The 27,808-nt window shown below is 42.5% G+C and overlaps 1 protein-coding gene across 1 annotated transcript in view; it reads left to right on the top strand.

Annotated features, from left to right (window-relative positions):
• The window catches only part of LOC122799703 (A disintegrin and metalloproteinase with thrombospondin motifs 2-like), a 2,689,413-nt gene that overhangs the window by 2,406,695 nt on the left and 254,910 nt on the right, over positions 1–27,808 (top strand). The gene's annotated exons all lie outside the window — the stretch shown is intronic.

Below are 27,808 nucleotides of genomic sequence, written 5' to 3'. Positions count from 1 at the left end.
ATCTGCATACCTTAAGGCAGCTTACTACTGGTAGTCCTCACATGTTGTAACACCATAGGATACCAGCAGTGGGCCAGCAATGTTCACAAAGTGAAATGTATGGTAATGTACATCCGCATACCTTAAGGCAGCTTACTACTGGTAGTCCTCACATGTTGTAACACCCTGGGATACCAGCAGTAGGCCAGCAATGTTCACAAGGTGAAATGTATGGTAATGTACATCCGCATACCTTAAGGCAGCTTACTACTGGTAGTCCTCAAATGTTGTAACACCATAGGATACCAGCAGTAGGCCAGCAATGTTCACAAAGTGAAATGTATGGTAATGTACATCCGCATACCTTAAGGCAGCTTACTACTGGTAGTCCTCACATGTTGTAACACCATAGGATACCAGCAGTAGGCCAGCAATGTTCACAAGGTGAAATGTATGGTAATGTACATCCACATACCTTAAGGCAGCTTACTACTGGTAGTCCTCACATGTTGTAACACCATAGGATACCAGCAGTAGGCCAGCAATGTTCACAAGGTGAAATGTATGGTAATGTACATCTGCATACCTTAAGGCAGCTTACTACTGGTAGTCCTCACATGTTGTAACACCATAGGATACCAGCAGTAGGCCAGCAATGTTCACAAAGTGAAATGTATGGTAATGTACATCTGCATACCTTAAGGCAGCTTAGTACTGGTGGTCCTCACATGTTGTAACACTCTGGGATACCAGCAGTAGGCCAGCAATGTTCACAAGGTGAAATGTATGGTAATGTACACCCGCATACCTTAAGGCAGCTTACTACTGGTAGTCCTCGCATGTTGTAACACCATAGGATACCAGCAGTAGGCCAGCAATGTTCACAAAGTGAAATGTATGGTAATGTACATCCGCATACCTTAAGGCAGCTTACTACTGGTAGTCCTCACATGTTGTAACACCCTGGGACACCAGCAGTAGGCCAGCAATGTTCACAAGGTGAAATGTATGGTAATGTACATCCGCATACCTTAAGGCAGCTTAGTACTGGTAGTCCTCACATGTTGTAACACGTAACTAATTGGCTAGGCTTAAAATGGCTTGCAAGGGCAATTAGCCTAGTACTAATCTATGAACCTATGAACCCTGGGATACCAGCAGTAGGCCAGCAATGTTCACAAGGTGAAATGTATGGTAATGTACACCCGCATACCTTAAGGCAGCTTACTACTGGTAGTCCTCATATGTTGTAATACCATAGGATACCAGCAGTAGGCCAGCAATGTTCACAAAGTGAAATGTATGGTAATGTACATCCGCATACCTTAAGGCAGCTTAGTACTGGTAGTCCTCACATGTTGTAACACCCTGGGATACCAGCAGTAGGCCAGCAATGTTCACAAGGTGAAATGTATGGTAATGTACATCCGCATACCTTAAGGCAGCTTACTACTGGTAGTCCTCACATGTTGTAACATCATAGGATACCAGCAGTAGGCCAGCAATGTTCACAAGGTGAAATGTATGGTAATGTACATCCGCATACCTTAAGGCAGCTTACTACTGGTAGTCCTCTCATGTTGTAACACCCTAGGATACCAGTAGTAGGCCAGCAATGTTCACAAAGTGAAATGTATGGTAATGTACATCCGCTTACCTTAAGGCAGCTTACTACTGGTCGTCCTGACATGTTGTAATACCATAGGACACCAGCAGGAGGCCAGCAATGTTCACAAGGTGAAATGTATGGTAATGTACATCCGCATACCTTAAAGCAGCTTACTACTGGTAGTCCTCACATGTTGTAACACCCTGGGATACCAGCAGTAGGCCAGCAATGTTCACAAAGTGAAATGTATGGTGATGTACATCCGCATACCTTAAGGCAGCTTAGTACTGGTAGTCCTCACATGTTGTAACACCATAGGATACCAGCAGTAGGCCAGCAATGTTCACAAAGTGAAATGTATGGTAATGTACATCCGCATACCTTAAGGCAGCTTAGTACTGGTAGTCCTCACATGTTGTAACACCATAGGATACCAGCAGTAGGCCAGCAATGTTCACAAAGTGAAATGTATGGTAATGTACATCCGCATACCTTAAGGCAGCTTACTACTGGTAGTCCTCACATGTTGTAACACCCTGGGATACCAGCAGTAGGCCAGCAATGTTCACAAGGTGAAATGTATGGTAATGCACATCCGCATACCTTAAGGCAGCTTAGTACTGGTAGTCCTCACATGTTGTAACACCATAGGATACCAGCAGTAGGCCAGCAATGTTCACAAAGTGAAATGTATGGTAATGTACATCCGCATACCTTAAGGCAGCTTACTACTGGTAGTCCTCACATGTTGTAACATCATAGGATACCAGCAGTAGGCAAGCAATGTTCACAAGGTGAAATGTATGGTAATGTACATCCGCATACCTTAAGGCAGCTTACTACTGGTAGTCCTCATATGTTGTAACATCATAGGATACCAGCAGTAGGCCAGCAATGTTCACAAAGTGAAATGTATGGTAATGTACATCCGCATACCTTAAGGCAGCTTACTACTGGTAGTCCTCGCATGTTGTAACACCATAGGATACCAGCAGTAGGCCAGCAATGTTCACAAAGTGAAATGTATGGTAATGTACATCCGCATACCTTAAGGCAGCTTAGTACTGGTAGTCCTCACATGTTGTAACACCATAGGATACCAGCAGTAGGCCAGCAATGTTCACAAGGTGAAATGTATGGTAATGTACATCCGCATACCTTAAAGCAGCTTACTACTGGTAGTCCTCACATGTTGTAACACCCTGGGATACCAGCAGTAGGCCAGCAATGTTCACAAAGTGAAATGTATGGTAATGTACATCTGCATACCTTAAGGCAGCTTACTACTGGTAGTCCTCACATGTTGTAACACCATAGGATACCAGCAGTAGGCCAGCAATGTTCACAAAGTGAAATGTATGGTAATGTACATCCGCATACCTTAAGGCAGCTTAGTACTGGTAGTCCTCACATGTTGTAACACCATAGGATACCAGCAGTAGGCCAGCAATGTTCACAAGGTGAAATGTATGGTAATGTACACCCGCATACCTTAAAGCAGCTTACTACTGGTAGTCCTCACATGTTGTAACACCCTGGGATACCAGCAGTAGGCCAGCAATGTTCACAAGGTGAAATGTATGGTAATGTACACCCACATACCTTAAGGCAACTTACTACTGGTAGTCCTCATATGTTGTAACATCCTGGGATACCAGCAGTAGGCCAGCAATGTTCACAAGGTGAAATGTATGGTAATGTACATCCGCATACCTTAAGGCAGCTTACTACTGGTAGTCCTCACATGTTGTAACACCATAGGATACCAGCAGTAGGCCAGCAATGTTCACAAGGTGAAATGTATGGTAATGTACATCCGCATACCTTAAGGCAGCTTACTACTGATAGTCCACACATGTTGTAACATCATAGGATACCAGCAGTAGGCCAGCAATGTTCACAAAGTGAAATGTATGGTAATGTACATCTGCATACCTTTAGGCAGCTTACTACGGGTAGTCCTCACATGTTGTAACACCATAGGATACCAGCAGTAGGCCAGCAATGTTCACAAGGTGAAATGTATGGTAATGTATATCCGCATACCTTAAGGCAGCTTACTACTGGTAGTCCTCACATGTTGTAACACCCTGGGATACCAGCAGTAGGCCAGAAATGTTCACAAAGTGAAATGTATGGTAATGTACATCTGCATACCTTAAGGCAGCTTACTACTGGTAGTCCTCACATGTTGTAACACCCTGGGATACCAGCAGTAGGCCAGCAATGTTCACAAGGTGAAATGTATGGTAATGTACATCCGCATACCTTAAGGCAGCTTACTACTGGTAGTCCTCACATGTTGTAACATCATAGGATACCAGCAGTAGGCCAGCAATGTTCACAAGGTGAAATGTATGGTAATGTACATCCATATACCATAAGGCAACTTACTACTGGTAGTCCTCACATGTTGTAACATCCTGGGATACCAGCAGTAGGCCAGCAATGTTCACAAGGTGAAATGTATGGTAATGTACATCCGCATACCTTAAGGCAGCTTAGTACTGGTAGTCCTCACATGTTGTAACACCCTGGGATACCAGCAGTAGGCCAGCAATGTTCACAAGGTGAAATGTATGGTAATGTACATCCGCATACCTTAAGGCAGCTTACTACTGGTAGTCCTCACATGTTGTAACACCATAGGATACCAGCAGTAGGCCAGCAATGTTCACAAGGTGAAATGTATGGTAATGTACATCCGCATACCTTAAGGCAGCTTACTACTGGTAGTCCTCATATGTTGTAACACCATAGGATACCAGCAGTAGGCCAGCAATGTTCACAAAGTGAAATGTATGGTAATGTACATCCGCATACCTTAAGGCAGCTTAGTACTGGTAGTCCTCACATGTTGTAACACCCTGGGATACCAGCAGTAGGCCAGCAATGTTCACAAGGTGAAATGTATGGTAATGTACATCCGCATACCTTAAGGCAGCTTACTACTGGTAGTCCTCACATGTTGTAACATCATAGGATACCAGCAGTAGGCCAGCAATGTTCACAAGGTGAAATGTATGGTAATGTACATCCACATACCTTAAGGCAGCTTACTACTGGTAGTCCTCACATGTTGTAACACCATAGGATACCAGCAGTAGGCCAGCAATGTTCACAAGGTGAAATGTATGGTAATGTACATCCGCATACCTTAAGGCAGCTTACTACTGGTAGTCCTCACATGTTGTAACACCATAGGATACCAGCAGTAGGCCAGCAATGTTCACAAGGTGAAATGTATGGTAATGTACATCCGCATACCTTAAGGCAGCTTACTACTGGTAGTCCTCACATGTTGTAACACCATAGGATACCAGCAGTAGGCCAGCAATGTTCACAAGGTGAAATGTATGGTAATGTACATCCGCATACCTTAAGGCAGCTTAGTACTGGTAGTCCTCACATGTTGTAACACCCTGGGATACCAGCAGTAGGCCAGCAATGTTCACAAGGTGAAATGTATGGTAATGTACATCCGCATACCTTAAGGCAGCTTACTACTGGTAGTCCTCACATGTTGTATTACCATAGGATACCAGCAGTAGGCCAGCAATGTTCACAAGGTGAAATGTATGGTAATGTACATCCGCATACCTTGAAGCAGCTTACTACTGGTAGTCCTCACATGTTGTAACACCATAGAATACCAGCAGTAGGCCTGCAATGTTCACAAGGTGAAATGTATGGTAATGTACACCCGCATACCTTAAAGCAGCTTACTACTGGTAGTCCTCACATGTTGTAACACCCTGGGATACCAGCAGTAGGCCAGCAATGTTCACAAGGTGAAATGTATGGTAACGTTCATCCGCATAACTTAAGGCAGCTTACTACTGGTAGCCCTCACATGTTGTAACACCATAGGATACCAGCAGTAGGCCAGCAATGTTCACAAGGTGAAATGTATGGTAATGTACATCCGCATACCTTAAGGCAGCTTACTACTGGTAGTCCTCACATGTTGTAACATCATAGGATACCAGCAGTAGGCCAGCAATGTTCACAAGGTGAAATGTATGGTAATGTACATCTGCATTCCGTAAGGCAGCTTACTACTGGTAGTCCTCACATGTTGTAACACCCTGGGATACTTTTGGTGCACACCCCCCATACACTGCCTTACAGGGGCATAGCACATTGTTACATACACTGACCTCTAGACTGCAGAGGTGCACACATGTGTTGTGCTAATGAAGCCCACATATATATGGTGCATATGTTCTGTACACCATTAGTTATTGACATCATACCTGATAACAAGGCAGTCAGATAACAGACTGATGGAAATGTGTGTAGTAGGGGCTGTTTCTGAGGACACTACTTGGACATTCTGTGTTTTTTGTTTACAGTAGTGTGGTCTGTGTACGTAGGGCAGGGGTCTGGAGCCTTCACTATTCAAAGAACTATTCTTGACCCCTCACCCACCAAACTAAATTCATCGGGAGGTACAACAGCTATCTGACTCCTGCAATGAAGATAGCAGAGCATATACGGTTTCATATATAGTTATACTAAATATAATATAACTAAGTGTATAAGAACAATACCTAACATATCTCCATAATTGTGTTCCTGTGTTGTGATTGCTTGATGTGTGTGTGTGTGTGTGTGTGTGTGTGTGTGTGTGTGTGTGTGTGTGTGTGTGTGTGTGTGTGTGAGTGTGGTAGATTGTCCATTAATCCTCTGAGGTACAAGGAGCCACTACAGCAGAGTTGAAGAGCCAAATGTGGCTCCAGAGCCACAGGTTGAGGACCCCTGAGATAAGATGATTGCCGACTGTATGTGTATTACGCTTACGGACCATGGGCTGTGTACAGACTGTGGTAGACGCCATTGTTCTCTCTCCTGTTCTATCTGATGTTACATGCTGCTCCAGTGTTAAGCTTGTGTATCGTATGTGCCTGTGGCTGTGTTGACATTGGTTGTGGGTATGCATTTTCTCACAGTTGTCTGCTACGCTGTGCTGTGACCTGCCTGTTGAGCCCGCTATAATTGCAGGTACGTGTGTATTCCCCCATACAATATGTATTCCAGTGTTGTGGCAGTCTGCCTGTGTTTTGCCCAGTGCTTTGTGACATGCCTAGCGGCCTACTGTAATTACCCAGTGTGTTGTTATGTCCAATTACTTGCAAGACATACTTCAACCAGGCCAGCATAACTGCTGTGTAGTTCTGACAAAGCAGTGGTATGCTGTAGAGATGTATGTCACTATCTACTGGATCCCCTTTGAATGACATCAGAAGCTTAGCCACTTGTTAGTGTCATTGCTGTGTATATGCATATGTGTACATATATATCTCCATATATGTATGTGGATATGTATATGTCCATATATGTATGTGGATATGTACATGTGTATATATCTATATAGATATGTGGATATATGTGTACACATATATGTTTACCATATGTCCAGAACATGGAGTGGAGTCCTACCTCAGCACCAGTAGTCCCAACCCCTTAGTGCAGGGATGTCATGGATGTATTGCAGGTGTACAAGTAGTCTGTTGCTACTGTCATAGGGGTGTCTTAACAGACATGTAAGGTATGGGTGGTCACATCTGCTATAGACATGTGCACCATTGCCTAAGGACAGACATCCTGAGGGCATCATAGTACAGTAAAACTGCTAGCACAGTAATGATCCTGTGGACTACAGCAGGGATATGACCAATATATGTGGACAGTCTGGCACTCTGTGGTTAGTCCAGAAGTGTACACCTGTCCCCTTCATGTGAGATATGTGGACCACACCTCCCAATGTGGAAGTTACTACATACATTTCACCTTGTGAACTTTGCCGGCCTACTCTGGTATCCTATGGTGTTACAACCTGTGAGGACTACCAGTAGTAAGCTGCCTTAAGGTATGTGGGTGTACATTACCATACATTTCACCTTGTGAACATTGCTGGCCTACTGCTGGTATCCCAGGGTGTTACAACATGTGAGGACTACCAGTAGTAAGCTGCCTTAAGGTATGCGGGTGTACATTACCATACATTTCACCTTGTGAACATTGCTGGCTTACTGCTAGTATCCTAGGGTGTTACAACATGTGAGGACTACCAGTAGTAAGCTGCCTTAAGGTATGCGGATGTACAAGGGGATCCAGTATCTGTCTGCCTGGGACGACATGCTTTGCCAGAGATGTTCTGCACCTGTTGATCCTGGGATTCAGGTTACTCAATGCTAGACGTCTAAACCTAAAAAGCCACTCTCTTGAGGCACACCTACAAATGGGGAACATCGATATCTGTGCAGCAAATGGGACCTGGTTCAATGCTGCAGAGAGCACACCTGTAATACCAGGCTATGTGGCACACCTCATCACTGAGGACTTTTCATCCAGATGAAAGGGGGTAATTGTCCCACTGTACTCATCCCTCATTACATATATCTCATATATGTATATATATATATATATATATATATATATATATATTTATATCTATATATATATATATATATATATATATATATATATATATATTTATATCTATATATATATATATCTATATATATATATATATATAGAGAGAGAGAGATAGAGATATGTATATATACCTGAATATATTTGTTAATGTATAGATGTGTGTGTATATCTGCACCATTGTAATCTGTACTCCTTCCACATTGTATATTCCCTACTGTAGAATGACATTTCTGCTTGATATGCTACAGATATTGCCCTGACAGTTTATAGGTGAATTTGCTTACTGTTAAAGCATTGTAGCTGTGTTGTGGAGGGTCCTGGAGTCAGGAACTGCATGTGCTGGATATTGGATTGCATAGTATATCTGCTAGGGCTGTGGAGGGGGGCAACGTAGCAGTAATTATCAGGTATCCCTCATTTGTGCCACCACACCCATTAACAGTGCATATGGTCTGTTCTCTTGTAGTGAGTGGTTCGGAATGTTGTTCCCATATGGACATGCTGTACACATTTCTATGTGTGTGTGTGTGTGTGTGTGTGTGTGTGTGTGTGTGTGTGTGTGTGTGTGTGTGTGTGTGTGTGTGTATATATATATATATATATATATATATATATATATATATATATATATATATATATATATATACATGTGTGTGTGTATATCTACATTATTATATATGTAAACCACCCATATATGTGTGTATGTATATATATATATATATATATATATATATATATATATATATATATATAGCTGTCTGTCTACATTTACCGATATATATTTGGAATCCTGGAAACTTATATTTGGAATCCTGGAAACTATCGCCCCATAAGCCTGACTAGCTTGGTCTGCAAAGCTATGGAAAGGATCATCATGGACCTCATAAATAAAGATATTGGGGACCTACAGACACTGGATCCTACCCAGTTCGGCTTTGTTAGGGGCAGATCCTGCCTCTTAAACCTGGTTGATTTCTTTGAAACAGTCACCAAGGCCATCGACGAGGGGAAGGTGGTCCACACAGCCTACCTGGACCTCGCAAAAGCCTTCAATACAATACCCCACTCGGGCATTATAGATAAGCTCACCAGCTTAAATATAAACCCCTATGTCACTAGATGGGTTGCAAACTGGCTGAAGGACAGAACCCACATGGTTAGAATTGCTGGAGCTATGTCAGACTCCAAACCAGTTACAAGTGGCGTCCCACAAGGCTCAGTCGTGGGACCTCTCTTGTTCTGTATATATTTCTCGGAGGTACAGGCCAACACGGAAGGACTGTGGCTGACCAAGTTCGCAGATGACTGCAAACTGGGCGCCATAATTGACTCACCAGCTGACACAAGCATCCTCCAAAAGGGCCTCATAGAAACAGACAACTGGTGCCAGAGCCATGGCCTCAAGCTAAATGCCAAAAAGTGTATAGTCATCCCCTTTGGCAAAAACAAAGTGCCCACAAATTACCACATAGGTGGTAATCCATTAAGTACTGAAGAAGTAATTAGGGACCTGAGGACCCAAGTTGATATCAATCTCTCATTTGACAACCACGTGGCCAAAGTGGTTAGAAAAACATTTTATATAGCCCACCTAATCATGAAGGGATTCACATCTAGATCAGGGGAGGTCATCGTGCCTCTTTACTCATCCCTCATCAGGCCCATAATTGAGTACAATGCCCCTTTTGGGATGTACCTTACCAGACACCTGCAGCAACTGGAAAGACCCCAAAAGTACCTCACCAAGAGGATCAAGGGGCTCAAACAGATGCCGTATGCTGCCCGGTTAAAGAAACTCCAGCTGTACTCAGTGGCATACCGCCTGCTCAGAGGCTATCTGTGCCTGACATATAAAGCCATGTCCAACCCGGAATTAATGGACATGCTGCACCTCAGAAAATCCAAATCCCATCGAGCTACGCGCTCGAGGGACTTGAACCTCAGCACTGAAATAAATAGGACATGCTGGAGGGACAGATTCATAACCCAGAGGCTCCCTTCACTCTGGAATAAAATCCCACTCCAGGTTAGGCAGAGTCCCTCATTGACTCTCTTCAAGAGGAATCTTGATGAGTGGATGGGAGATCGTAGGTTTACCCCGGGTATCACTTCTGTGTCACTGTTAGACAGAGGCACAGTATACTAACCTCGAAAAAGGGCATAGCAAAATTAATTTAAAATGGGTGGCGAAAGCCAAATACACTCTGGCTAGGCTTATAAATGCCCTAGGGCAGATAGCCTAGTATGAACCTATGAACCTATATGTCCATGCATGTTTGGCTCATACTTTTGGCCTGTATCTGTATCTCATTCTCTTGCCAATTGTCATGGATGATCTATGGTTGAAGTCAGTAACTACTAACGACACCGTTGTGTTTCAGACTTCAACTCCTTCAAAATATTTGTTTTAAAACATATAACTGTTTAACTAGCAATGTTTTAAGTGTGTGAGAACAATATTTGACATATATCCTTATTTGTACCCACATTTTTGCGCACTTTTTCCAGAATTCTTGCATTAACAGGTTGTATGGTATGATATTACTACATTTCCTGTACTGTTGAATGATTGCACTGGATGATATGTTTGTGATAACATCAGATTTATGTATATCTGTCATGCCTTAGTGGTAGATCACTTTGTCTATGGTTTGCATGGTCCTGGGTTTGAACCTTGCAGGGGCTGTTTATTTTGTTGCTGGGCAGAGCACGGGCCATTGGATACAGCCTGATTAAGGCACTTTAAAGCAGTTGTAAGTGGGTTTGCGTGAAGGTAACCACTGCTAACATCTGGTTACAGTTTCTTATACTTAGTTAGCTTCTAAATTGCTTCACCTGTGTGGGCAGTGCTTACCCCTGCACAGACAGGCTTAAACCCGCTTAATGCTGCTTAAAAGTGCTTACTCCCACTTATCCCCATGCTAATTTTTTTAAAAGAAAAGAAAAAAAGGGTTGATAGAAAAGTGGTGAAAAAGTGGCACAAAGAGGAAAAGACAACGGGGACAGTGGCCAGGGATGTGCAGGACAGGTGTGGGGAAGGTCCATAGCTGTCCATTTCTTCTGCAGCAACAGCTGTGCATATACATTGAATTTGAGGGTAGGTTTGGGCACTCAAACCCCTGGGAGAGGGGTGAGGACAACAAAAATTCATTGTGATGCCAATTAGACCAGATTACATGTGCCCAGTGGACATGTGTGTGAAATGGACAGCTATGTATGGGGCAAGATTTTTTGTGGGGACAGATTGCCCTTTTTTTTTTCAGGTGGGAGTGGAATGTTGGGGAGGGGTAGTAGGTATATTTGGGAGGTAGGTTGGGTAGGTTAACAGACAAGACACACAAGATGCATACAGGGGCGGTATATGACACATGTGGGGGGTAAACACCTTGATGGGGAGGGTTGTTGGGATATTGGAAGCCCACAAGCCTCCTTGTGGAAACAGTGGGACTGAGTTCCCCACCCATGGGCAGTCACCACTGCACCTTCACAGCCCCGAAGGTGGTTGTGTTGGGGGCTGAGCCACAGAGCCAGGCTGACCATCTAATCATGACGTGACCCTCAAGCTGGCGTAGAAGATCACTGACCTGGTCATTGATCGCTCTATGCACCATAACCCTGATGTGGCAATGGGTGACAGATGCCTGTCCGCACCCAGTCCGGGGGGCGAGCCCCATCCCCTGAGGCAGTTGCACCCAAAGGTGGTGCAGGACCAACAGACAGGGAGGTGCAGGGTTGGGCCCCAGACATGCTGGTGCCCAGTGCATCGGCCAGCTGAGGTGGCATAGGTGGGTCCATTGGGACCGGCCTTCCCAAGCGTGCTATAGTGTTTAGATTTCAACATCATATATGGGTTAGTAATAGTCAACACATTCCAGGGTTAGGTATAACAGCATGCATAAATATTCCCATTCACCCAAGCACCAGATATGGAACAGTTGCATAGCAAACAGAACACATGAATATATGGAACCACAGTGGTAATAAGAACAGCATGCTGGTACATTGATGGCACCATGCCAACAATGTTGAGATAATTCAATATGGCACATGCATGGGAACCATTAGATTATTTATCAAATGACTGGCCATTATCAGAGTCAGTACATACCATTTGGGGTGGGTATGTTGATTATTGTTGGAGATAAGGTGGGGGGAGTGAAAGATGTCAATTACCAAGTAGTATATTCCTGTACTGCACATTACTTTCCTAGTCAGTGCTGTTATCTGTCCCTTACAAGTCTTACTACACTACCCTATAGACCTATATTGTACACTGATATGGCTGTCAACATCATTACACATGAACCGGTTTTACCTGCAGTATACATCTCTTACCTAGTATACCTGTGGAGGGAATGTTTGTTAATACACTAACTAACTGTTTGTACACATATGGCCGGATTCCAGGTTAATGTTTTGCTCTATGTTATCCAACTCTTTCTGCGCAGACTCTGGCCATGTTTTGGCCACATGCTGGTATGCCTGGACATATCTAGAATATTGCCCTCTTCCACCTTTAGTGACCTGACTCACCCATATACATGCTTTCCTACACAGTTATATTATGTAGCACAGTGTGGGCGACAGTGACCAGTGATACTTTATTATTCAGGGAAACTGCAACACTCACAATCCCCTACAATACCAGGGTGGATGGCACCAGTACAGGTTATATTGGTCTGTATTTCACAGCACAGTGTTCGTATCCAACATACCTGTGGGAGCAATGTTTGTTAGCACTACCTGACTGTTGCCACACAAGGTTCCAGATTACACATTAGTATTATGCACATACATCTCACTCTGTTACTGTACACACTCTGACCACAGCTTAACAGGTTGGGGTGTAAATGGGACATACGTGGCTTCTTAGTCACATAAGGTATTGGGGAGTTGCTAATGTGCCAGGTTTGTTGTCATAGATATGTGTCAATCATTTGTATTTCCTGTTTGCTGCCTATATGTCTGGGATCATCCCACTGATTTCCCAGGGGGACAGGTTGATAGGCATTAGATATGGGCCACTTTAATAGACAGTCTGGACATATCTGTACAGTTGTGGTGTATAATTCTGTATGCAGACTACTACCACCGGCAGGATTCAAACCGTGGCTGTGTGTGCTAATAAAACAACAGTTCACATCTCAGTTGCATGTGCTACTCGGGTTTTGTTGTCTGCATTTCCCCTGTTTACTGTTTATGTGTCTCTCAGTTGTACTAAATGGCCTCTGGGGATTACACATGTCATATACAGGCATTCCTACACATTCACATTTTGGTGCATGGTGTGGGTAACGTGCTTAATACTACAGTACTATTACATGATTGCAAATCTACATTACCATATGATACCAGAATATACACATACAGTCCAGCAGTTAGACCTGTTTTATCAGGGTATTACACTTTTATTGCCATACTAACAATATGAGACTCTTCCTGCCATATTCTCTAGTGTATACAGTACTTGCCTTGAACAATACAGGCTTTATACTAGCAATTACTTTACTACTACTTTTATTTTTATTTCCTGTGACAGTAAAAGCATGAGTATTACTAACCTGCCTCACGTTGCAATCGCGCCAGGCGGCAGATGTGGACCTTCTGGTTCGCAGCTCACTCCATTGCAGCTGTGGGGGATATAAGAGAAATATTTAGCCATACCTATCCATGATATACCTGAGCTGGCAATTATTAAACAGGTAGTTGACTGATACTTACACACATCCCCTGATGCTCTAGCTTCTTGGAGCCACTCCTCCAAGAGGTCCCCTTTCTGCCACTTCAGGTCGGCATAGTGGTGCCTGACTTGCTTACCAGTTCAGGGTATGCCAGTGGCACTGGTGAGGTCGTAGGCGAGACGGTCCCTGGCCTCCGCCTTATATTTGGAGCCCTGGTACTGGCCCTGCAGCAGTCTGTGTACATGGTCTTTAACTAGGAGTCCAGCCATGACCTTGGACTCCTGGATGCACCAGTGCTACACCCAGAAGCACACTCCTTCTCCACTTACTGCCATAGTGCCTGCAAGGGGAAGCTACAACCAGTTATGAGCTGTATTCCCGCCTCTTGGATTTAAGTACGGCCAAGTTCCTGCACTTTTCCATGATTGGCCAGTTTTGAAAAGGCGAAGCTATGGGCAAACCTGCTTACGTAAGGTTGGCATTGTTTAAAGGGGTATACCACTGGGCACAAAGAGTTAGCTGGTGTACACTTTGCTCACACCTCCTAAGCTGGCCTGTGCAATGCTTGGTGTTGCCTACAGTAGACATTTATTATAATGCCTTTTTGGCATCGAGTTATTATTCATTACACCTTATATGTATGCCTGGTATCCCTGATTGATGTGTACGTACACTCTGTGGGGTCCTTGTGTTTTATTGGGGACTTCGACACTCTGTTACAATTACACCTGACTTCTGGGCTTGCTGCTGTACTCCAGTTCACATATTTATGTTACATAGTAGGTTATGGCACATATGACTGTATACCAATGCCTTTCACAGGTTCAGTTTGGTTATACTGTGGTGAGGACATCTTTACTACTACCTCATTCTTCTGTACTCCTGTGATGGCTTGGTGGATAGCTACTGAGACTATGGTGTATAGGGTCCTGGGTTCGAGACCAACATGGCTGTTTATTTTGTTGCTGGGCAGACAAAGGCCCTTTGGATACAGAGTGATTATGGCACTTTAAAGCAGTTGTAAGCGGGTTTGCACAGGTTTGCACGGAGGTAAGCACTGCTAACTTCCGGTCACAGTTTCTTACACCCAGTTAGCTTCTCCTTTGCTTAATCTGTGTAGGCAATGCTTACCCCCGTGCAAATGCACTTAAACACGTTTACTAGTGCTTAAATATGATTACTACTGCTTATCTGTGCTTACATCTGCTTACTGCTGCCTTATTCATTATGACACTGACTCTTCACATGTGCATTTATTGCAGTACTCCAGTTCATACATATATGTTATTTAGTGGGTTTTGCAATAAAAATATTGGTTATACCATGCTTTGCCATGTAAAATAGACTGTGCTGCAGTGGGACTCGAACTGGGAATGCCTGCTCACTACACTATTGCTGTGCTGCTTCATTGCATATATCTTTCTTGTTATCCTCTTCAACCCTTTAAGCTGCTTTAACCGTAGCTAAGCAATGGGCACACCCGTGCACCTACGGTTAGCTGTACTTGGAGTTTTAAAAAAATAAAAGGGTTTCTTCTTTTAATTTTTATGTCCTGTTGCTGTTTTACACATGGAGGACTGTTGGTGGGGATATGCAGACACCTATGAGCAGTCTCGCTCATTTATTTCCACTTTGTGCTGTTGTACATTGCAGGGGCGTGTTTATTCTGAGAGCTCTGCTCTCAGACACGCCCCCTGCACTCGTACATGCTCAGTGTAAGTCTAGGAGGTCGGGCAGAGCTCCTTCATTAATATGCATGGCGTGCTGCCATCCTCCTCCTACATGGGTGCTCCAATGCAGGACTAAGCTAGTCCTGCACAGAAGATTAGTGAATCTGGGGGGGATTGTCTATCAAAAATGGTCTCAAACTAAATTGAAAAAAAAAAAACTTGTTTGGGAAGAAAGAAAATGCTCCCAGCAAGACCAGATAGATTTTGTTCATATTTGTATTGGCTAAAAAACATCAGTTAGATTATTACAAGTGCCTAGTTGCCATTTACAACGTTGAGACTTGATTTGCCAAGCCCTGATGCACTTAAAAAAAATGACAAAAAATGCAGGGAAGTCATTGTTGTAACATGGCCAAGCCACAATAACTGACCCCTATTAACAGAAAGGAGCACTGTCTGTACTCTGGGATTCTCCTCAACTGTTGAGCTCATTAACATGTTACAAAGAGTCAACTAGTTACCCTGCGATGAATCCTTATTTCTACCATTTGTATCCATTACCTCATCATCCTGGTTAGTATGCAGTGCCTGTGACCCGAGTAAATATGTGACTCTAGAGTGAATGGTAAACAAAGAGCTTCATCACAAGACTGATCTCTCAAATAGTCATCATCACCACAGTCTGGTATCTGGCCACTGGTCAGTCTCAGGATCTCCTCCACCTTCTCTTATGAAAAAGACCTCAGAATTCATAAACCTTCCCCCAGAGGAAGCTGCTCCCCCATTATCTCAGGGGTCAATCTACTTTTTTCAGGGAGGGAACTGATTTTCTGACTAGTTACTTTACTGCCCCCTGAGATCACAGTCAGTTGAAGCCAGTGGGACAATATGACCTACACATAGCAAAAATGCTACTTTCATCTTCCAGCCATATAGTTTTGTGACACTACTCACCCCCCCCTGCAATTTCTATACTTCCAATACAATTCTTACGATAGCCATATATATATATATATATATATATATATATATATATATATATATATATGTATGTATGTATATATATATATATATATGTATGTATGTATATATATATATATATATATATATATATATATATAATTAACCACACTCAAAAAAACTTGAACGAAGAGAAGAAATTTTAACTAAGAAATGAACTTCTTGACAATAAAAGCATTCAACAAAATAGTAAATCACACCAACAACTCTTGTAGAACTTTAGCGCTTTCGTCTTATTTATTATCAAGACTTCTTCAGAAAAGCATGTTTCATAAGATCACATATATTATATTTTCTATAAAATTTATTTAATCTCTTGTAACATTTCTCATGAAACATGTCTTTCTGAAGAAGTCTTGATAATAAATAAGATGAAAGTGCTAAGGTTCTACAAGAGTTGTTGGTTTTATTTGCTATTTTTTAAATGCTTTTATTGTCACGAAGTTAATTTCTTATATATATATGTATATATATATATATATATATATATATATATATATATATATATATATATATATCAACCTATCCAACCTGTTTTATACACCACTTCTTAACTACAATAGTCAGAGAAGTATCTCTCTGCTTCCTATTGTATTCTGTCTTAGAGATAAATATACATCTTTTTATGCAGCAGATTCTGTTGTAAGGTACATGGGTCAAGCATTCTGCCTACTAAGTCACGTATATTATATTTTCTATAAACTTGATTTCATCTCTTGTATGTAGAACAAAGAAAGCAATAAACAGAGGTGTGTCACAGAATATTAAAAGAAATAAAAAGACAATATAATTAAATCTCAAACAGAACAGATCTATGTAGACTGATGCTCTTGTGTGCTGTTTAAATGCTCATTTATTTTACTTTGCATGGCATAATAGTGTAAATATGCATGCCATGGTAAGCCAGTTGCTCAAGTAAGTAACAGGGCTTTGCACTGAGATGTAATATGATGTCATAAAGAACAAGGTGACATAATAATGCATCACTGTAAACTGAAAGATTTTTAAACACAAACCCAGAGTCAGTATATATCAGCATTATAATCAGATCACCAGTCCTAGATAAGGTATTGTGTGTTTGAGATGCAGATGTCAAAAAATTCACAATGTTTTGAAATGTCAAGAAACTATTCCTGATACCAAACATCATGATATGGTTCATTTAAAACTGGTAGACATTTCACTTGCTTCTTTTTCCACCACAAAAAAAAAGTTACAGCAGAGAAGTCAGCAACTATATGGTAAATCATTAGCTGCAAAATGTGCCATGAAATAGCATTGTTTCGATTATATAGCCATGTTCTTCAATTACAGATTTAAGGACTCATTTATGTTGTGCATAAATGTTCTAGAACATTAAACTGTGCCTTATAAGACTCAAATGCGGGTATCATTTTTATTCAGCATAATAATCCCTATTTGAACATATGTTCATGCCCTTCACAGCATTAGTAAACATATCAACAACCTGGACAGTAAGTCGGTGAGTCGTTAACATATCTGGATGTACTAAATGTAATATGCATCTTATGATTTATAGTGTCAGTACAAATGACAGGACATCTCTAGTATGAGATTTTGTTATTAGTCAGGACACTTCACACACTTTTGTTTTAAGACGGAATTAGCTTTTTAAATGATTTGGGGTCGCTTGGGTCATGTGACCAGGGAAGTGCAGGACAAACATGCAGCGAACTGTAAAGTGCCAACATTGCTGCAGACTCGTTAATATCGGTACAACATCTGCTCTTCTTTTTTATCTTTGACTTCCTGCTGCTCAGCACGTGGTGGTCTTTGTACTGTCATGTTATGCATCAGCTAGTAACAGCACTGCATTCTGCAACAGAAATTAATTGTCATTTCTCTGCCATAGGCTTTCATGCAAACGAGAAATGTAGCGACAAACTGACAGGAGGATGTTTCATTATATGGTGCTACAGCAAAGTAGGCCAGCTTAGATGACTATCTGAAATGAGCATGGACATGTTTATGCCATGCCTCTGTGTACGCTGTTTTATTTATTATTAGTACAGTGATCCCATCAAAACAAGGAGCCAGGTAAAGGCACTGACTCATTGTTAATTAAGTAATAACATTGTTTCTATAGAAATTTCATTAATACACCTTGGAATACCGGATATATAAGTCAGGTTGTAACATCAGCATTTAAAGTAATAAACCAAAATGCTGTTACACTGTATAACTTTGGCAAGTTCACTTAACCATATTACTTATCCTGGATCACCCATCAGAACGTATTATTCTCAGGTGAAATCATCAGTCAGGCAATGTACTTTTCTTGGTTATTTATCTAATCTGTCACTTTCTGTGGAAATACTGTTTCCATCGGACACATAGAGCCAGATGGCCATCTAGGCTGTGATAACTACATAGGTCTCACCAATCAAATCATGTTGCGGCTGTGATAACTACATAGCTCTCACCAATCAAATCACATTGCAGCTGTGATAACTACATAGGTCTCACCAATCAAATCACGTTGTGGCTGTGATAACTACATAGGTCTCTCCAATCAAATCATATTGTGGCTGTGATAACTACATAGGTCTCACCAATCAAATCACGTTGCCTCTTACCTTTACTTGTGTCTTGTGTTGTTAAATAGGTTTAGCACAGGCACACCCGCAGGCCTCTACAAACCAATATCAGTATTATGTATTGGTTAATTTACTCCACTATTAGCTACAGGAGCTCTGATGCAATTTTGTTACTCATGAACCTGAAACTGTTTGCCTTAGACTGCCTAACGGCATGTCTTTACTGTATGCAGCTTGGTGAGAACGTATGCAAAAGTTTAAAAGCAGTATGGCTTATTGATGCAAACATGGACTGGTTGGTCAATAATGAGGCATGGCTTTCCTTAAATGACATTGCTGTTTCTTGAGCAATGGATGTGCATGTATCTTATAAATTACCTTTCTGAAATGGTTGCTGATACATATGTTATAATGTTGGAGTCCCCCCCCCCCCCGTTATCAACATGAACTAACTGGAAATGGGACACGTCTTTCATTACAAAAATGATTTAGTTTGGGAGGCAACACTTTCCCTTAAATATTAATCCAGATAATGAGGTCACCTAGAAGGTGGGTGTGGGACTTCCTTCCTTAAACAGGTGAGGGGGGCCTTCAGCTCTGTATATGGGGAATATGTTGGGAGAGGGTGTGGGCAAAGTCTTCAACAGAAAAAATAACTTGAAGCAACACTTTTCTGAACAGTCATTTGGATAAATTCTTGCTTACCTGTGTCTATTTGGAAAAGTAGCTGTTGGCCTGTTGTTCTACACCCACACTACCTATTCTGCCTTTTTAAAGTGAATGTTTTGTTACCCAGGACCTTAAACTGACAGGCTTGAAGGGGAAGGTGCAGAGTGTATTTCTATGAAGCCTGCTGCTTCTGTGTGGTCTAATCTCAGATAATGTGTGAGTGCTAAGAGAAACTAATATAAACACAGCTTTCCCTGTGATTAGAGTGCTTCTTGTCCGTAAAATCTGAACCTTACACTGCAGCATATACAGGAAGCATGTCGTAGCTGTCTTCATTTGTGTGAAATGTCTATGCCAGCCAGCTTCCAAAGGACACATAATTTCCAGTTCGGAATATGAAAGCTTTCTCAGTCCTCTAGCTGAAAATACCCAGGGGTGACCATTCCTTTCCAGAATAACAAACCAATTGTTTCCTTATAGGTTCATAGGTGTATACTAGGCTAATGACCACAAGGGCCTTTTAGGCCTAGCCATACAGCCCAAATTTGACAAGTTCTGATACCCGTGATAAGTGTGAGCATGGGCCTGGGAGGTGAACCTTTTGCAGGTTACCTGTTTGCATCAAAGACATGGGTGTCAAGGCAGGGATGAATTTCCGGTGTTCCATCCAATTGTCCAAGTTGCACTTCAATTGGATTAGGGAGGAACTCTGCTTCACATGGATGATGGGAGCCTGTTCTGTAGATGGGTAGTCTCTGGGATACCTAACTATCTCTCCAGCAACTCCTATGTATATCACAGGCAAGGCAGTCCCTTATCCAAGGGAAGATGTCAATTTCCTGTTACAGAACACCTATAGCGTGATAGCAAAATCTGTTTAGAGAATGTGAGTGTATTTAAGGTGGACACATTCAAATTCAAGTTTCGGTTTGCTCAAGTAACTAATCAGTATACAAAAAATACAAAGATAAAACAAAGTTTGATAACATAAGATACACTTCAAGCCATAATCCATGTGTTAAAAACTTGTGATCTAAAAACTTGTAGAAACCATATAGTAGGGAAATTCCAAAGGCTGATATGGCATCAAATTTCAAAGGTACGGACTTTGTAATACAAAGTACCTCCGAAAGATAGGATGACTAAGTTCTTGTAATGATAGACAAACCATAAAACAGAACTCTGTAGATAACATGAGATTGAACAAGAAACCAGAGCAGGCTGAGATAGGTCAAGGACTGCACTTCTGAGGCCACAGTAATGCTGCAAAAAACTCCATAAGGATGTTTTAATCCACCATGTCATATGCTAATTAGAGGTTGAGAAGGATTAGAATCAAATACTTACAACTGATTGTCACCATTAAGGGATAATTAAAAAAACTAGTCAAGGTCATGTCTAGACTGAAAGACAGACAAAAATAAATCATAGATGCTGTGAAGACTAGTAGAGATGGGTGAAGGCTGCCAGCCTAGCCAGATAGAAATGTGCAGATAATCATATCATTTGCAAATACTGTGAAATGTTGAACTTAAAACAATGTGGCAACATTGCCCTCTGCTGTAAAGAAAGCTAAGTCAAGCATTTCTTGTTGGTCCTTTGAAATTAAAATTACTTTATGTCTGTTCCTTTGAAGTTAGAATTTGGAGTCAATGAGTCTGGAGTAAGCATCCTGCCTATTGTTTTAACTTAAGGAATAATTACTAGAGTTTACATGTGGAATGTCCTTTATTGTAAAAGAATGTAAATGCAGTTTCTGTCAGCCTGGGAACTCCAGAAAAGTGTAAAGAGATTATGTAATGTTTATCAGTACTGCAATAGCATTTAAACAGTGAGAACCAGAGATTATTAAGTATTTTTGTCTGACTATCCAACTCAGCACTGCCTGTTGTCTTATGTAAGTTATCTTAGACTTGTGTTTTCTTTTAGATTAGCCAGGAATGCTAAAGTTTAGACTAAGTGTTTTTCTGTTATGTCAGAACTGATTTATTTTAAGTTTCTGTGTGATCTCTGAACTCTTGAATGGCACTGTGGTGTAGTAGTAGTATTGTCTTGTGTTTTAATTATTTATTATTAAATATTTTAAAACCTTTTACCTGTGGCTGGTTTATGTAGAGATAAGTAAGCTCTAGAGTACATTGCATATTTATAGAGTTTACTGTACACAACCACTCTAATAAGCCTTGACTGATCAGTCACACTTACCAATTGGATAATAATATTGCACAGTAATTATTGGACACCTTTTTAAGGCCCTTTGGGTAGCTGATAATATTAGCGGGGTGGTGGCAGCTGGTAATACTGTATAGTCTGGGTAAAAGGGGCACAGCTGGAGAACCTGTTCTGCCTTCCCCGGAAGTGTCTGTGTGGTTGTATAACCTCTTATGTCAAAGTGTGTGTGTGTGTGTGTGTGTGTGTGTGTGTGTGTGTGTGTGTGTGTGTGTGTGTGTGTGTCAGCTACTTGGGCAGGGACATGAAGCATTGGTTGGACAGAGAGGGTGCTGGAGATTTTAGCTTGCCCAGCTATGCTGAGATCTGGACCTGATAGCTGTGCCAGTGGGGAGTCTTACTGGGGACCTGAGGAGCAAGGGATCGACCAGCCCTGGACTGACTGTGACCTCTGTGTGCTCTTAAGAGAAATTGTACTTTACTGTGTGTATTTGTTATCCTTTCCTCATATATGAGACGCCTTCTCTGGTGTTAGTGGTGAGGACTGAGGCTCCTTGATTGCTGGGCCAGGGCACGGGCATTGCATATTAATTGGTGGTAGTGGTTGGGATATCCTCACATATTGATTGTTTGGCAGTGGTGGGATATCCACATCACATATTAATTAGTTGGCAAATACTAATTGGCGTGTAGTGGTGTGGGTAAAGTGAATCCTGTAGCTTGTGTACAGTGAGCTTTGAAGATGTTTTTGTATTCTAAAACAGCCACGTAGTGAATACTCAAAGTTCAGATCACAATTGTTTTATTTCTTTTGTTAGCTTAGTTAGTCAGGGTGAGCAGGCAGCATGTCAGCAGAGGAGTATGGAAAGATGACAAGGAGCCAGCTGGTGGAGATGTGCCAAGCTAGGGGACTGGTGCATGGAAACCTGACTAAGGCAGACATGATTGCAGCCTTGGTTACAGCTGTATCAGAAAACAGCAACCAGGAGGACAATCAGACTAGCAGTGGAGATATAATTCCCTCGGAAAATGGACAGCTCAACCTTTGTGCAGTGGACCTAAAAATCCAGCTGGAGCTAAAGAGACTTGAGTTGGAGGCCAGGCGTGTGGAATTAGAAGCAAATGAGAGACTGTGATGTTTGCAGGCTGAGGAGAATGAGAAACTGTTATGTCTGCAAGCTGAGGAACAATGGAAGCAGAGGCAGCAGGAGAAGGAGATGCTGACTCTTCGCCAGAATCATGGTGGTAATGGGAAGGGAGTAACTGGACTCCAGAAGCACAAAAGGTCAGGAAATTTCTTCCACAGTTTAAAGAGGGGGATAATTTTGATAGTTTCATTCATATGTTTGAGAGGGTATGTAAGCAGTATGAATTGAATAAGGGCTCTGGGTACAGTTCCTAACCCCCTTACTCCATAGTAAAGCTATAACTGCATTATCTAAAATGCCTGACATTGCATATTTTGATTATACTGCTGTAAAGAAATGTCTTTTAGAACTGTTTAAGCTAACACCTGAAATGTATAGGAAAACAAGGCAGATGAAAGTGTGTGTGTGAATATGTTGCTGAATTGAGCACTTATTTCTATAGGTGGGTGAGTGGATGTCAGGTCACCACTTTTGAAGGGCTGGCAGACCTTTTGGTGAGGGAACAAGCCCTTAGCACTTTGCTGAGGACATGAGGATCTGCTTAGCTGATAGACAATGTGCTACTTCAGATGAGTTGGGGAAGAAGAGAGATCTATACCTGGCAAGCAGGGCAGCCCTGCACAGGAAGGGGACCCCCAGTACTGCTCATGAGTCTAAAGGAACCCATGGTGGGCAGCATAAACTGCCCCAACAGAATCTGCCAGTAGCAGGGGAAGCTACTAGTCCAGGTACACATCCAGGAGTTAGGGTTAAATGTTTTGAATGCAACCAGAGGGGCCATGTGGCATACAGGTGTCCACGGAGGCAAGTTAGGGAACCAAACATTGCAAGGCCTGAGACAGGTAGCTAGGGAGGCACCTGATTCTCAAGGAAAGGGGGAATCTGTATACTGGGACAAAGGGTTACTATACAGAGAATGGACCCCTGATTGAGGACTAGAAGGTGAGAGAGTACAGCAGTTGGTAGTGCCTAGAGCCTATCATCTGGCGCTTCTAGCCATAGCCCATGATATTCCCTTTGCAGGTCATATGGGCATAAAATGTACAAAGAAGGGTATTATGCAGAACTTCTATTGGTCTAGAATTTCCAGAGATGTAACAGGGTACTACAGGACCTGTGAGCAGTGCCAAAAGGGAGGCAAGGCAGGAGACAAGGTGAGAGCTACTTTGATGTCTTTGCCTGTGATTGAGGAGCCATTTCAAAGGGTAGCTATGGATATTGTTGGTCCTCTGAGTGCCCCAAGTTCCACAGGGAAAAAGTATATCATAGTGGTAGTGGATTATGCTACACGATACCCTGAGGCAGTGGCTCTGTCCTCCATTGAAGTAGAAAAGGTGGAAAATGCTTTGTTAGAGATTTTCAGCAGGGTAGGTTTCCCAAAAGAAATACTGACTGACAGAGGTGCCGATTTCATGTCAGACCTGCTGGCTTGTCTGTGGAAGTCCTGTGGGGTGAAGCACATGAAGACCAACCCTACCATCCCTAGACTAATGGTCTTGTTGAGAGGTTAAACTCTACAATCATGTCCATGCTACAGGCATTTGCAGATCAGTTTGAGAGTGGGACAAATATTTGCCCCATCTGTTGTTTGCTTACAGAGAGGTTCCCCAGGAATCCACAGGTTTTTCACCCTTTGTGTTGCTGTATGGGCATAGGGTGAGGAGACCTCTAGATTTAATTTGAGATGAGTGGGAAGGTGAGTGAGAGTCTCACAAGGAGTCTGTTGTGGCATATATCCTAAACCTCAGGACAAGGCTGAGAGAACTCATGGGCTTGGCCCAGGAGAACCTGGTAGAAGCCTAACAACAGAAAAAAAGTGTGGTATGACAGGAATGCTCAAGGTAGAGAGTATGCTGTGGGGCAGCAGGTAATGGTTCTCATTCCTGTCAGACACAACAGGCTGCAAGCAGCTTGGGAGGGACCCTACAAGCTGGTAAGAAAGGTAAGTGATGTTAACTACATGGTGGAACTGCTAGGCAGAAGGCAGGGGTACAAATCGTATCATGTTAACATGATGAAACCTTACCATGATAGGGAGGCCCTTGTGCTAAGCATTTGCAGTGGATTGCAGGAGTCTGAGGGAGATCTGGGGACTGATCTCCTCAGTGAGGCTCGGGGTGACACCTCAGTGGAAGGATTAGCAATGTCCCAGGAGCTGTCTCCTACACAGATTCGAGAAATCCGAGCAGTGTTACATTAATTTGGGGACATGTTCTCTGGGAAACCAGTGTGCACCCACCTAGTGCAGCACCAGGTGGATACAGGACCCCAAAGGCCTATTAGGCAGACCCCCTTATAGGGTGCCTAAGAGAGTCAAACAGACTGTGAGGGAGGAGGTACAGGAGATGTTGGAACTAGGGGTGATTCAAGAGTCCAACAGTCCCTGGGCCTCCCCAGTGGTGCTGGTGCCAAAGAAGGATGGCAGCACCAGGTTCTGTGTGGACTACAGGAAATTAAATAGTCACAAAGAGTCAGATGCTTACCCCATGTCTAGCACACATGAGGCCCTAGAGCAGCTAGATGGGGATAAGTATCTTGCAACCATTGATCTTACCAAGGGTTACTGGCAGGTGCCCTTGGCTGCCAGTGCTAGAGAGAAGTCAGCCTTTGTGACTCCTTTTGGCTTATACGAGTTCACAAAGATGCCCTTTGGGATGAAGAATGCCCCAACGACTTTCCAGAGGCTGGTAGATCATATCCTAGCAGAAGCAGGAGGGTTTGCCCTTGCTTACCTAGATGATATTGCCATCTACAGCCATTCCTGGCCAGAGCACCTTCAGCATGTCAAGGAGGTGTTGGGCAGACTACAAAGGGCAGGGTTGACCATTAAGCCAAGCAAATGTCAGGTGAGTATGGCAGAGGTCTCCTACCTAGGACATAGAGTGGGGAGTGGTAAGATAAGGCCAGAACCTACCAAAGTGGAAGCCATTCAGGCATGGCCTGCACCTGTTACCAAAAAGCAGGTGAGGGCATTTTTTGGGACAGCAGGGTACTACAGAATGTCTGTCCCCAGTTATAGTGCCATAGCTGCTTCCCTCACAAACCTGACAAGGAAAAACAGGCCAGCTAAGGTAGTGTGGACCCCAGCATGTGAGCAGGCATTCCAGAAGCTTATAGAAGCTTTGGGAGGAGCCCCTGTGTTAGCCAGTCCAGATTACAGCAAATCATTTGTTGTGCAGGGGGATGCTTCGAACCATGGGGTGGGGGCTGTACTTAGCCAGATTTCTTCAGAGGGGGGGAAGAGCACCCAGTGGTTTATCTAAGTCATAAGGCTCTAACCCAGGGAGGAATGCTATGCAGCTGTATAAAAGGAATGTCTAGCCATAGTGTGGGCACTGCAGAAACTTCAGCCTTATCTGTATGGAAGGAAATTCACTGTTGTGACAGATCACAACCCCCTAACATGGTTAAACAGACCCAGTCAGCAAAATGCCAAGCTGCTAAGATGGATCCTGGGGTTGCAAGCATATGATATGTCTGTGCAGCACCGCAGTTAGAGTAGTAATGCCAATGCAGATGGGCTCTCAAGACGGGGAATGGGGTAGGTACCCACAGATAGACCTAACCCTCTCAAGCGGCATTTCTTAAGGGTCACTTGAAAAACTAGCTTGGGTTCTCTGGGGGGGGGGATGTGAAGACTGGTAGAGATAGGTGAAGGCTGCCAGCCTAGCCAGATAGATTTGTGCAGATAATTCTATCATTTGTAAATACTGTGAAATGTTGAACTTAAAACAATGAGGCAACATTGCCCTCTGCTGTAAAGAAAGCTAAGTCAAGCATTTCTTGTTGGTCCTTTGAAATTAAAGTTATGTTATTTCTGTTCCTTTGAAATTAGAATTTGGAGTTGATGAGTCTGGAGTAAGCATCCTGCCTATTGTTTTAACTTAAGGAATAATTACTAGAATTTACATGTGGAATGTCCTTTATTGCTCTAAGTGAAAAATAATGTAAATGCAGTTTCTGTCAACCTGGGAACTCCAGGAAAGTGTAAAATAGATGATGTGATGTTTTTCAGAACTGCAATAGCAATTTAAACAGTGAAAACCAGAGGTTATTAAGCATTTTTGTCTGACTGTCCAACTCAGCACTCTCTGTTGTCTTATGTAAGTTATCTTAGACTTGTGATTAGCCAGAAACTATAAAGTTTAGATTGTGTCTTTTTCTGTGATGTCAGAACTGTACTACTGATTTATTTTAAGTATTTCTTTGTGATCTCTGAACTCTTGACTAGCTCTGTGTAGTAGAAAGTATTGTCTTGTGGTTTTAATTATTTATTATTAAATATTTTTGAACCTTTTACCTGTGGCTGGGTTGTGTAGAGACAAGTTAAGCTCTAGAGTACATTGCATATTTATAGAGTTTATTGTACAAAGCCTCTCTAATAAGCCTTGACTGATTAGTCACACTTAACAATTGGATAATAATATTGCACAGTAATAATTGGACACAATTTTAAGGCCCTTTGGGTAGCTGATAATATTAGCTGGGTGGTGGCAGCCGGTAATATTGTATACTCTGGGTAAAATGGGCACAGCTGGAGAACCTGTGCCAGCCTTCCCCAGATGTGTCTGTGTGGTTGTATAACCTCTTATCTCAAAGTAAGTGTGTGTGTGTGTGTGTGTGTGTGTGTGTGTGTGTGTGTGTGTGTGTGTGTGTGTCAGCTACTTGGGCAGGGACACGAAGCACTGGTTGGACAGAGAGGGTGTTGGAGATTTTAGCTTATCCAGCTAGGCTGAGATCTGGACCCTATAGCTGTGCCAGTGGGGAGTCTTATTGGGGACCTGGGGAGCAAGGGAGCAACCAGCCCTGGACTGACTCTGATCTCTATGTGCTCTTAAGGGAAATTGCACTTTACTGTGTGTAT

Source organism: Protopterus annectens, chromosome 4.part0 (genome assembly GCF_019279795.1).
Source record: "Protopterus annectens isolate FY-2018-M chromosome 4.part0, PAN1.0, whole genome shotgun sequence".
Lineage (NCBI taxonomy): Eukaryota > Metazoa > Chordata > Ceratodontiformes > Protopteridae > Protopterus > Protopterus annectens.
This window is presented reverse-complemented; position numbering and strand designations above follow the sequence as displayed.